At 47.0% G+C, this 13,438-nt stretch overlaps 1 protein-coding gene across 2 annotated transcripts in view; it reads left to right on the forward strand.

Annotated features, from left to right (window-relative positions):
• Window positions 1-13,438, forward strand: part of LOC119465555 (oxidative stress-induced growth inhibitor 2) — a 170,832-nt gene that overhangs the window by 74,432 nt on the left and 82,962 nt on the right. The window contains exon 1 of one of the 2 annotated variants that reach the window (XM_049669410.1): window positions 4,514-4,882. The exons of the other annotated variant lie outside the window; for it this stretch is intronic. The gene's annotated coding sequence lies outside the window, so the exon portion shown is untranslated. Of the gene's footprint in view, window positions 1-4,513; window positions 4,883-13,438 lie in introns of those variants that run through there. 2 annotated transcript variants of the gene reach the window in all.

Consider the following 13,438-nt stretch of genomic DNA (forward strand, 5'->3'; position numbering starts at 1 on the left):
CGATGGAGATGGCTGTCGCGTTCGCTGGTCGCCTATACAAGTCATGCACCGCATGTGAGCGACGAGACGAGCGACGACTTTGAGCGACGTCTCCCCGGTGTTGCCAGTATGAGGGCAGCAAATACTCGCCGATTCTGGCGTGACGCGTGCTTTATTAATTTAAGTTGATGTGTTTTAGTGTAAAGAGCAGCATAAATATTTCTAAAGGTCTTGAACTACGTTATTATCCTTGCACGTATCAAAATCTAGTCGTTTGCTCGTTCCGTGCGACAATCGGTAGTACTTGACTGATGTATATCCAGTTCCGGCTTCGTGCTATTGGCCAGTCGCTCATAGCACTTCCGGGCGACGAGTGACGAATTCTAGATTTCCAGAACCGAGCGATTGAGCGAAAAGACCAAGCGATCTGTTCGCGCGACGGCCCGTTTCGTCGCTCGAAGCCGTCGCTCGTCGCCGTCGCGCACAAAATCGCTCTCATGCGGTTTGGGCATTAATTATCAGCACAATGGATGACGAACTATCCTGCAACGCGTGAGATGTAGTCATACGCAAGGGTGGCTGCGGCTGTTGCACATTAGCGTAACAACCAAAGCTCTTCCAAGACATCCTCTGTGCGTTATAATTGGGCTTTCAGTGCGGCAATGGTGGCCGACGTTTCACGATGCATGAGGTATTATAGCTTAAGTGAGAAAGGCTTTCTCTGAATCATAACCGCTCCCGCATTTCATCCCACCGGAACTGTTGCCGGTCTTCCATCGGGAAGTGCGCGCTTATCACATCCGCCGTGACATGTCGCTGCGAGTTGCAATCGGCAGGAAAGGCAGTATAGGTGGATAGCAAAATCTCGGTTGTCGGAAGGGATTGTGGGGTACGGCGTATTCTGCTACAACTTCCGGTTCGCGACCACGACGCCGCCTATGCCGCCGTCACTCCATGTCCATGCTTCACGCGCTTGGTCTTTCATATACTGCGGAACTTTAGTGAAAAACCACGATGCAGACACCGCTGGGCCGTTCCAAAACATGGATGTGAGCTATCGCTCCTTCGTACTAATGTTGGCGCCATTAGAAAGGTGGCAGGCATTTCATGCCCTAACGTGTTTGTGTCGCGTCAAATAGTCATATAACGTTTATCAAGTGCAAACGTTTGTCGAGCGCAAATAAACGTTCGTTAACTTAAGAAATGGTTTTTAATAAGTGGTGTGTAACCTAATAAGTGGCTGTTTCCAACGCTTCCCATAACAAACGGGGCAGTCGATCGCTTCGTCCGCTGTTTTGTCTGCAGCGGTGCCCAGCGCGCGCAATGTCGTCGGCTGCTGTGCCTTCGCAGTCTCCCGTTTTTTCTCGAGACGCATGTCGTGTATAACTGCAGAGAGAAAGCACTGATTTAAGTATCTGAAAAGATCACGAATTATTTTGACGTTAGCTCTCCTCCCTCTTTCGTGCAGCCTCAGTTGCCTTTTCGTTGTACCGCAATGAAGACTGCACATAATCAATGTGCTGAGGATCCTTACTGAGTGCACCTGTGTGTATTTAACTGATTATTAAAAAGGGGGTATTTGTACTAGAACGTTAGTAGACGAAGTTATTCGCCAAAACACTTGCCTGTGACGAAATTATCTTCACATATTCTGGCTCCTACGTTCGGTACCCACAGCTCGCTGTTCACGGTCGCTCGTTTGACGGCAACTGCCCATTCACGTTTGTGCGCTTATTCCATGAAAAACGAAACATTTTTTTCCTTTCACGGAAGAGTTCACCAACCCTAATGCCGAGTAGCCAACCATAATCACGTTGCTGAAGCTTGTTTTCTTCGCGAGCAGCGGGAAATCGCACTGTAGAAACTGCTGACAAGGCTGAACGAAGCAACAGACGCGCTAACCCTTGAACCGGAAGTCGCTAGCTGACGACATCGTCATTTTGCTATCCACCTCTTGCCGCGTGCTACATTCTAAAAAAAAAAAAAAAAAAAAGTTTACACCCTTTGGGTCGTATCTTGTGCCCAAACAATAATCGTCATCTGTCTTTTCCGCATTTCCTTTCTGCGAGCCCGGTACTTCCTAGTCACGAAAGGCTTGCGCGTTATCAGCGTGACACAGCATTATCGACAGGAAAAGTAGCGAGCGCTGAGTTTTCAAGAGAGGAAACGCAAGCAAGGCAGATCACGATTATTGTTTGGGGACAAGATACGACCCAAAGGGTGACAACTTTTTTTAGAGTGTATAAGGTGCGAAGGTAAAAGTTTTACGCCCAGGAAAGAATCCGCGCCGTCAATTCATTCGCAGCCACATTTGCTGAACCCCGATTCTACAGTTTCAGTGGCACAAAACTGGCTGCGGTTGGGAAACCGTATTTAAAGTGAATCTTTGCGGCGTGCTGTAGTTGATGGTGGGGCGTGAGGTCGGTAGCACGGTACGCGTTTGCCGCCAAAATCCGCGGCGCGTCTCCGCAGTTTCGTCTTGCCTTTAGGGTGCCTCGATACGCGCATCCTAGTCTTTGCCGGCTCACCAAAACTTCGCTTACACCGATTCCTACAGTTCTGGGATCTGCATGATTTTTGCCTTCTTTCTGTATCGCTCATCAGCGAGTATAAATGGTCTTGTGAGTATACAATGTAAAAATAATTTACGCACATAAAAGTCAATAAGGGTGTAAATATGTCTATGACTCGCACCCTAAGGGGTGCAAGGGTGTGAGGTGTAGACAGATTTACATCCTTATTCACTTTTAAGTGAGCGAATTATTTTACAGTGTACGATGCATGCCGTCTATAAAAAAAAAAAAAAAAAGGGGGGGGGGGGGGGTACGAGTCGCCTGATGCTTGGAGTCTCACATTAAGGTCGAATCCCTGTAGTGTAACGAGAACATAAGACGTAATGTTGCTATAGTATGAATGGGTAATATTTATTCACCGAAAATTTGTCTGGCTTCTCTGTTGCTTTCTCGCGCTTGCTCCTTGCTGGGCGTTGCTCTGTTCTCCTTCTCTCTTCTCACATTCCGTGGCTGCTCGTTTGCGTAACATAAGTCCCTGCTTTCCGCGAGCTCCTCGAGGGTTCGCAAGCTTGCTCGGGCCATTCATCCTGTTATCGGGCAATTCGGTGCCGTCCGATTGCATTGCCATGGCCTCCGCGCAAATCTGAGACGCGCTTGTTCCATTTTCATGCGTTATTAAATAAGTATAAAGGAGAAGGGGTGAGGGATGCTGCGGTGTCGCCGCGAAGAGAACAAAAAATGTAGTTTTGCCTTGTTTTAACTGTTTGGCGGTCGATAGAAAAGACCATGCAAACTCTTCCTTGCACGTGCATGCTAGCACTAATATGCCATTCCGTAGTGGTATAGTCCCCCATGTATGCTATAGCTTTTGGTGAAACTTATCGATACGTAAGCGAAGCTGTCCTCGTTAACCTTGAACGATTTCCGTCCAGTCAGTGCGCTTTGACGAAGTGTCCTGTCACGACGGCTGTTTGCCTGTTTTCTTTTTTCTTTTTTTTTTTTGGCTTTGTTGCCTTGTAATCTGTTATCTTGCTTGTGCTTTATCGGGGAGGTTCGTCGTAACTGCTGCACTCTGGGCTTCCGCAAGAGCGCAATGCGGAACTTGATGCGTTGCTTATAGGGCCGCTATTTTGTAGCGATGCCTTTCCGGTAATAATGCCTTTTCGCGCTTATCGCGCTTTGTCAGTGGTCAGAGCGACGGTTCGCTCGCGTTATCAACGGGATCAGCCGGCCGTGAGCGGTGGATGATAAGACTAGTGTAAAATAAGTCATAAGGCATCGCTACAAAATCGCGGCCCTAGTTTACTAAGCCAGTACTCGGGTAGCCTTGTTCTCATTATTTCTGATCATTTCGTTTGTTTTTACGTTACCTTTTATTATTGTTTTTGACCTCCGTTTCAGCTTGCGATGTCGGATCGGAGGGCATGAGTAGCCACGACGTGCCTACATATTGCTTTATTTACCCTTCCTTTTAAATTATTGCATGCAGCAACTTACACGCGTGTTTCCCGATAACTACACTGTTGCTAAGTATTTGGTTGGCGTTTTTGATATATTCGCCTTGGAAACTTGTAGTTCGTCGCACAAGTAAATGTTAACGTCGCGCTGTATATATAGTTCTAAAATAAGAGAGCATGGCATGTGAACGACCGATCATCAATAAGCGAATCTATGCTTCGGAATTTCGAGGCACAATACTTTCATCATTCGCGCGGCTCAAATGACGACTCGCGCTCTCAATTGAAGTTTACTCATGGGGAGAGCCGCCGTGGTGGTTCGTTTGTCCCGCTGTGACGTTTAACGACGTTTTCTTTTCGCGGCCGCTACAGATGCATCGGTGGCGGCCTTGTTTGCACTCGCTTTGCCGTTGTCGGCACAGTGTTTTCTTTTTTTCTTTCTTTTTTGCCGTTCTCCGACATGAAGCGTTTCGGCGTGCGCCGCGTGTATTGGACTATCGATTTATCGACAGGACCGCGATTATTCTTGTCGTCCGTAATGGTGTTGGTGGTCGTTTAGATGGCGGGCTCGGTGCCATGTGACGGTCGCCGGCGAACGCGGCGCGGCGGTACGTTTGACGTATGGTGCGTATCTCCCTGGAAGCTTCATGGGACGGACCTTGACTTCTACACTGTGTGACACGCAGGGACGTGCATGATAAATCTATGCGCGCTTTCCGCTTACACAGTCTGGCCGGCTCGCCTGTACTGTAGTCGTGTTTGGTTTAGGTTTGTGGCGTTAGGTAGCGTCCGAAGCAAGACGTTCTTCGCTGTAGTATAGTGGCGCGGAAACGGCGCGGTCACCGCTGCTTCAGATGCTGTTTCTGCGGGCCTGGTGAAGCAACACGCATGAATATGTAATTCGTTCGACCGCCAACGTGCCCTTGAAAAACGGTACGCTTCTTTTTTTTTTTTTTTTCCCTGGCAATTATAGCAGTGGTGACGTGTTGAAAACTTACTATTTTTAGCTATATAACCGTTATTTTTTGTAGGAAATGTCGGTACGCTTCGAAGAATGTCATTGCCCAGCTGTATGTTAGAGATCATGTTGTGCAGTGTCAATTAATATACAGATTAACTGGACATCTTTTATGTTACATAGGCGACTATACTCATTAATATCTTGATCGGCTGCAAGGCAGTCTCTTTGAGAGGCTTTTCTTGTCCTGCTCAGGGTTTCCCTGCTAAGCGCTCAACTGTTTACAGCCCGCCAGACTTGGAAATAAGCGTTCAGAAACAAACGTCCCGATGTGCTAGCATTGTTGTTGGTCGTGCCTTGTTACGTTTTAGTTATCTAACAAACTCTGTACAGTGCGTCGTCATGCTTTTTTTTTTTTTTTTTTGCAGCAGCAGCAGCAGCAGTAGTAGCAGTGAAGTATAAGTCCGCGCTTGTCAACTTATGCCAAGTGTATGACATACATGTTTCGCATTACTGAACTGACATGTTTCGAAACTGAACCGTTTATCTGTATACAATGGAGTATAATCAAAGGCACATACTGTCGCTCGATGGCTGACGGCGTTAAAGGCGCGTGCATAGGATTTTCTCTTGTCTGGCCTCCTTTAATGTCGTTGGAGAAAATATATACGCATTCCAGAATGACGGTCGATGAAGTAAAAATCAACAGCGTCACTCAAACGCCCCTGAATTGTTTACTATAAGCTATAGGCTGTGAGATTGTGGTAGTCTAATTCCCCCCCCCCCCCTTTTTTTTTTTTTTTTTGACGAATATCGCTTTGTTCATATTTGACAAACTGCAGCGCTAGCTAGACGAAGATGAAGAGGATCACAACACTTCGTCCTTGTCTTTTTAGCCCCGCTGCTTGTTAAATATGAACTTCCGCCAACTCGCCCAAGTTTCCCTACTATTGCAGAATACGCATAGATTGAGAACAGTTTTGGGGGCTTGCTTCCAGGGGATTAATAAGCGACGAAATACCACCCGTGCGACTAGTATACCGTGAGTAGGTGCCTTGTTATTATGCTGCATAGAAGAGCGCAGGCAGGATTTTTAATTAATGGTTGCGTAAGGTAACTGATGACGGTTTCATTAAATCGACTGCGGTTTTTACCGTGTCTGTCGACGTATAGCATGCAGCAGACATGTAGCAGTCGCATGAGCGGCCTGCTACATGTCGAGCTCGCTTCCTGCGAGCGGAGCACGTGGTTGCCCGGAATCGTGGATTGTTGCGCGCTGTGCGCGTCAAGCGTATACTGGTGGTTGTTCTACATATGCAGCATGTTCTCTATAGTGTCGAAGCCGTTCGGGAAGTTTCGTCTCCTCGACGCCTCGTGGCCGGATGCCGGGTCGCGGCGTCGTGTTCGGAAGCTGCAGGGTTGGTTCGTGTCGAATCGATTGGCCCACCGCGTGCGCGCTAAATGTCCCCATACGTTGTAACGCGATGCTTGGCGCCTGCGAGTTCTGACAATTTCCGTGCGCTGCCTTTCCCCGGAGGGAAATCGCATCAAGCTTGTCGTCCGCTGCAAGCGCTCGCCCTCTGCAGGAAGCATATCTCTTTGAAGTTTCATTATTTATTTTTTTTAATTTTTTCCCTCGCTCTTCCTTGCTTCGTCGTGTTAGGCAAACACTGCTCTGGCGATCGAATTGCTCTTTCGAAACGCGTTGCGCAGTACGAACCTTCTCCATATGCGCGCCGTCCTCTGGTGGCCCTTTCTCGGAGGCATTACGGGGGATCTGCGACCATTAATTTTACGTACGCGGAGTCTTGCAGCGACGTCGGAAGACGCCATAGACTCCGAAGCGATCCAGGGCGTCGTTCAACGCTCTGACGCTCCGGGAACGGACGGTTCGCGCTGCCGTTCAGTCTGCAATAGAAATTGTGACAGCCTCTACCTACCAAGCGTCAGCGGTGAGGCTGTTTTCTCGCTATGCACCGGGTGTTTCACGTAGTAGTAGCCAGGAATTTATATTAAAAAAATGGTAAACCGGCAGCGGGGTGGAACCAATTACATATTGTTTTCCGTCATGTGGCGCTCAGAGTATTTCTTTATATTTCGCTTAATTAGTTAGTTCACTGATGAATTGTGAAACAATTTCTAATATTCACTTTCGTACCAAATGTGTTTCGTTACGTTGTAGAGTGGGTTCAGAAACAACCTTATCCAGTTTCTTGTGGCAGTTTCTGAAGCGGAGTACAAGCACTGTGTTTGGGGGAGTACTAGTACTGCCCCAAACAGAGTGATTGTACTCCTCCTAACAGATTGCTGGTACTCCTCCCAATAGTGTGAAAGCACTCGCGATGTAGTGCCATGGTCACGTTAGAGACGATTCACAGCACTTACCTGTCAGAAATATTTGATTCCTTCATAAACAGCTCCTGCACTTATGCTTGGTGAATTGGATTCGATCTTTAGTCGCCGAGTCAATCGAATGAAACATCTTTTTCTTGAAAGGTCGAAAATTTTATTGATCAAGCAGTCACAAAACAAACTGAGTAAAATTTCGAGGAACATATTGATACACATATAAAATACGATCACAAAGATGTTCATGAACTTTACAACACATCTTGCAATAATACATAAACATATTCTCGAAAATGTCATTGCTAATGCAGTGACGTACAAGTATTCTTTATTTTCAATTAGCAACATATTAAAAAAATCATGGTATACAATGGAAAATCAAAGAAAGAACAAACGTGTGCAAACTCGCAAAGTATTGGCAGTTCGATTGAAGAGAAAGATGCACGACATTACTGGCCAGAAGATGCATTTCAAGCACAAAACTCGTGTACTGATATACTGGAGTTCACCAGATGAGCTGCTAAACAGAAACTGGTAAAGTAAATTGTGCAATAAACATTTTTTCATGCCATATTATAAGACAGCAGCTCATTTGATGACATCTTATGTAACGTATGGATGCTCCTGACTGAGAGTACAGTACATTTAGAAATGTGTCGTATATTTTCATGTAAAGGCGCATGTATAGTTTTGGTTATAAATATTTCACATAGTTATTTATGTATGAGCTGCACCCCCTTTTTTTCTAAGTGCGCACCTTGCCGTGGTTGTGCAGGAGTTTCTCCGCCCTGTATCAACGCAGTACAGAGGTGTATCATATCTCCTACTTGGTTAGATCCAAAGCTGATAGTATTTTGGCAGAAAGCTCGACTTCACTGTTGGCGTCCTCAAGAAAGCAATTTCCTGACGCTGTCAAGGTCGTGCCATCTTGATTTCTCACGCACTATCTTTCGTAGACAGCTATTGCCGCAGCGCGCTGCTGCATTGCACAACTATTGTGGTATACTTGTTGTCTGCTGTTTACATTTTTTTCTCATAAGACATTACGTTAGACATTACGTTATAGTTCGTTTATTTTGCACAGATACCTATTCCCATGATTTGATCTAGGAAGTGGGTATTATTGCTTGTAAAACCATAACCTTTTCCATTTCATTACTTTCACGCATATGCCATGATTAGAACTACCTTCCGTGAACTTTTGCCACAATTTAAGATGTTTTGCTGCTTACCCACATTTCAAGACTAACAAGAAAAAGTTCACTGCGGCCTGCATCTAAACGTGACGCAGCGCGTGCGCGCGCGCCCGCACACGCTACGTCACGTTGGCGAAAACAACAGCGTCTATTGACCCTTTTCGCGGCGATCCCATGGGCGCTGCCATATTTGATCACGTGGTGACGCGTCCATTGCTTGCCTCAACTGCCTCCGTTGCCTCCTTGTTTACAATGGAAGTGTATGACGCCGGCGCGGCTTAGAAAACCTCTGTTTTCGGAGATATCATATACGGTGACTAGGTGGACGACACAAAGTTTTGATCACAGCTTCAGAGAACATGTAAAAGCGTTTTCGGAGCTGATTAAGCTATGTCCAAACGGTGCAAGCAGTGTATATGGGGTTGTTCTAAAAGCGGGGCTAAATATGTATTCCAAGCTATCCAAGCTTCCGATTATGAATTCAGTCAGGACTAGTGTGTTTTGCTCTTTGTTCTTTATTCGGCAAATATTTTGAAGCAGTGGCTTATCAGTTTCTGAATCCGTGAAGTTCCTCGGTGCGGCCACTATCTGACTATTTTTTGCCTAATCGCTCGCGGGTGTGCTCAGTTCCGATAGATTTGTTCTTGCTGCGCACAAGGCTTGAAACGTAGCTGTTTTGTACATTGTAATACCTTGTAGCAAATATATATTACAGCTAGTAACTTGCTTACTCTTGTGGACAGTCACGAAACATTCAAATTCGACCATTCGTGCGCCATAGGTGTAGTCTGTCATTTCTTGCGCGTATACAGTGCGCATATAGTCAAGTGTGCGCCCATTCACTTATTCTTGATACGTCGGCGATAGAGTGGGCATAAGTTTTCCAGCCATTTGGGACAGATGTGTATAGATAACGTGGGCGAAACTTACTATGACAGGAAGCGGCGCTACTCCCTTTGTCATTGTTTAACGAGTGGTACTCACTCTTGCCGACGTTCTGGGGATGAAACCCTTTCTTTGAAGGTTAGCGATACAAGGCTGGCGGATGAGCAAATTTCTGTATCCTCGAGGAAAGCCGTACATCACGAAGTGCCGGTAACACGTTCGGACAGTTGCAGCAGCGGTCCGCGAACTTGGCCACACAGATTCATTCTATTCCTTAACATGCCAGTCACTATTTTTGCAGCTAAGTACTGCACACGTCTTCAACCTACATGATTCAATCTAGAATGATTGGAGCACAGCGTGTTAGCGAAAACTCAGTTGCATTTCCTACAGCTGATCGCACAGAAGCAAGGTAGAAGCGGTAATGGTTTCGTATTCGTGCGCGGTCGCTGAGGAGAGGTATGGCGCGCCGCCGTGAGCGCCATCTCGTTTCTCTAAAACAAACTGCTCCGCGAAAAGGGTCAATAGTTTGACGTACTGGCGCAACCAACGTAACCAGACTCAGAATAATCAGATAATCAACGCGCTCCGACGTGCCCGACGTCGAGATGGCTCTTGTCCCATCCGCGCGTTTCGCGCCGACCCACAATGCATTGCGGGCGAAAAAAGAAAGGCGCCCACGCCGCTTCGCCGACGGTCGCAGACAGCCGTTCGAATTGGGGCGCGGGTTGGGGATCGTTCTGTGCATGCTCCCAAGATAGCTGTGGATGGCGCGCGCGTTGAAGTATTGACCGCTTTCGCGGAACAGTTTGTTCTATAGAAACGAGATGCGTTTTCGGCGGCGCGTCGTACGTCGCCTCAAAGACCGCGCACGAGTACGAAACTATTACCGCTTCTACCTTGCTTCCCTGCGATCAGGCGTCGGAAATGCAACTGAGTTTTTGCTAACGCGCTGTGCTCCAATCACGCTGGATTCAATCATGTGTATTGAAGACGTGTGCTGCAGTTCGGCTGCAAAAATAGTGACTGGCATATTAAGGAATCTAATAAATATGTGTGGCCAAGTTCGCGGACCGCTGCTGCAACTGTCCGTACGTGTTTCCGGCACTTCGAGATGTACGGCTTTTCTCGATGATACAGAAATTTGTTCATGCGCCAGCGTTGTATTGCTAACCTTCAAAGAAAGGGTTTAATCCCAGGAACGTCAGCAAGAGTGAGTACTGCTCGTTAAACAATGATAAAGGGAGTAGCGTCGCTTCTTGTCATAGTAGGTTTTGCGCATAGTATCTACACGCACCTACCCCAAGTGGCACGGAAACTTACGCCCACTCTTTCGCCAACGTGTCACAATAAGTTAATGACGCACACTTGAATATATTCGCACTATATATACGCACAATAAATGACGGTACTACACCGACAGCGCACGAATGGTCGAAATTGATTGTTTCGTGTCGGTCCACAAGAGTAAGCAAGTTGCTACCTCTTTGCTACAAGGTATTACAATGTACAGAACAGGTACGTTTCAAGCCTTGGGCGTAACAAGAACAAATCTAACGGAACTGAGCACAACCGCGAGCGATTAGAAAATAATCAGATAGTGACTGCACAAAGGAACTTTACTCAATCAGAAATATGACAAGCCGCTGCTTCAAAATATTTGCCAAATAAAGAACGAAGAGCAAAACACACTAATCCTGACTCATGTTCATGAGCGGAAAGTTCGGATAGCTTGGAATTCATATTTAGCCCCGCTTTTAGAGCAAGTACCATATACGCTGCTCGCGCCGTTTGGTCGTAGCTTAATGAGCTCCGACAGCACTTTTGGATGTTCTCTGAAGCTGTAGCCAAAGCTTCGTGTGTCACCGTCTACGATAAGTCTCGAAACAGAGGTTTGCTAAGCCGCACCGGCATCATACACATCCATTGTAAACACGGAAGCAATGGAGGCAGTTGAGGCAAGCAATGGATGCGTCACCACGTGATCAAACATGGCAGCGCCCAGGGGCTCGCCGCGAAAAGGGTCAATAAAGGGGATGGCATCTCGGCTGGCGCAGCGTGGCTGGCCGCAAACAATGCTGGCCCGCGAGCCGATAACGTCAGACTATAAACGCTCCTTAACTGGCACTAGCGCCAACGTCGATCCAAATAGAGGCTCTATTCTGGACATACCGCCATTTTCTTCGAGGCGTGACGTAGGCGCGAAGCTTTCAAAATGGCGCTGATGGCCCCGTTTTGCTTTCGTAACGTGACGTAAATTTGCCGTTTCGCCTAAGAAACTGTAATGTAGGCATTGAACCCAGCATTCTTGTTAAAGCAAAACAGTTTTCCTCCACAGTAAAAATAAGGCAGCTAGCTCAAAGCGTACGATTATATCATCAAAATCGTTTCTCGCTTCCGTCGTCTGCATGCGCACAACCTGTCGTATGCTTCATTAGCTAGGATGCGTGTCTTCGGGAAACGGAATGAGTCATCGTATATTGGAGCCCACGCGCTTGCTTTCTACCTTGAGACAGCATACGCAACCTGCCAGTGATGATGAGCGCGCGCTCTAGGCCGTGTTATCGCTATCTCGTGAGCGCAAGTGACTCAGCCCGACTGGTCTGGCTGAGAAGCGGCCGGATACCATCGATAGCGTTGCGCGCGCCACAGGCATCCGCTTGCGCGACGCAAGCGCCGGCACTGCCATCTCTCGTTCACTCTGCTGCTTACTCGCACCGCGAGAGGAAACTTCAAGACGCCGCCTTGCGTACCTTTCTTTTTATAAATTAAAAAGTCGCCGTTGTCATAGCCTTTGATGACGCGAAAAGTGATTAATATTGATTACGACACAAACGCAGTAGTGAAGAGTGCAAAAAAATTCAGACAGTTTATTAGTTTCACCCAATATTATTTCAAATAAACGTGTTTTTAATAAAAATGGTGGTTCAAAACACAAATGCCAACACCACCCGAGAGCGATGCAAATGCTATGAGCACGCGTTGTGAACAAAAGATTTTCATGGCCACAAATGACAGGGAAAATGCGGCGATACGCATGCCTCTCGACTGTCATTGAATATGGCCGCTCATTACCATAACTCGCGCGGCTCGTCACACCACAAATTATGGCGGAAAATCTCTGCAATGGCGGCCCAGCGCAACGTCACGCAACGTCAAATTGACGTTTACGAAACGGCCCTTCCTGTGACGCTCTTCACGGGATATTCTTTCAGCCAATCAACAACTGACGTGCAGGCTATCTTGGAACGCCACCACATATTCGCGAAATTGCAGATGCATTGCACGGGTTTTTTCTGCACGCTACCGTCCACTTTCTTTTTAAAGCCCTAAAGTCGCAATATAAGTCCCAAGGACCACAAAAAAGTATTAGTCGAAAACATTTGCAGCTCCACGCCACGTTTCGTCATTCTTATGAAAACACAAAATTCCATTTTGCAAAACTTCCGTTTCCCGGCACAAATTTCAAAACACGTGACCCCTGGACAGCCAATGAGACAGCCAAAATGGCGGCCGTGCAGCCGCCATGCGTGTCCAGAATAGAGCCTTAGGTCACGAAGCTTTGGGCGAAAAGCGGTTCAGAACGAATTGTCACCGACATGAGCAAGGGTGGTTATGGGAGCAGCGATTGAAGCGCGACTATGTGGTTGGCGTGAACGCGCGACGCTTAAAAATGGCGCGATAGCCCCGATTGCTTTCGAGACGCAAAAAAAAAAAGGCAAAAAAAAAACGTCTCCCAGTTTTCATTAAAAAATCGTTTCTCGCTTCCGTCGTCTGCAGCGCGCACACAAACGGAATGAGTAGATTTGGCGCCCACGCGCTTGCTTTCTATTCAACAAAAATAAGCGCACGCTCTAGGCCGCGTTCCTATCTCGTGATCCGCAAGTGATCAGCCCGACTTTGGCTGAGAAGCGCCGAATATACGATAGCGTTGCGCGCGCTATATCCGCTTGCGCAACGCAAGCGCCGGCACTGATCTCTTGTTCAGCTGCTTACTCGCCCGCGAGAAAAACATCAAGAGCCGCCTTGCGTAATTTATTTTTATAAATTAAAAATTCTCTATGACTTTACTACAAACGCAGTTATCATTATCAATAAATA

This window comes from Dermacentor silvarum, chromosome 1 (genome assembly GCF_013339745.2).
Source record: "Dermacentor silvarum isolate Dsil-2018 chromosome 1, BIME_Dsil_1.4, whole genome shotgun sequence".
NCBI classification, from domain to species: Eukaryota; Metazoa; Arthropoda; class Arachnida; order Ixodida; family Ixodidae; genus Dermacentor; species Dermacentor silvarum.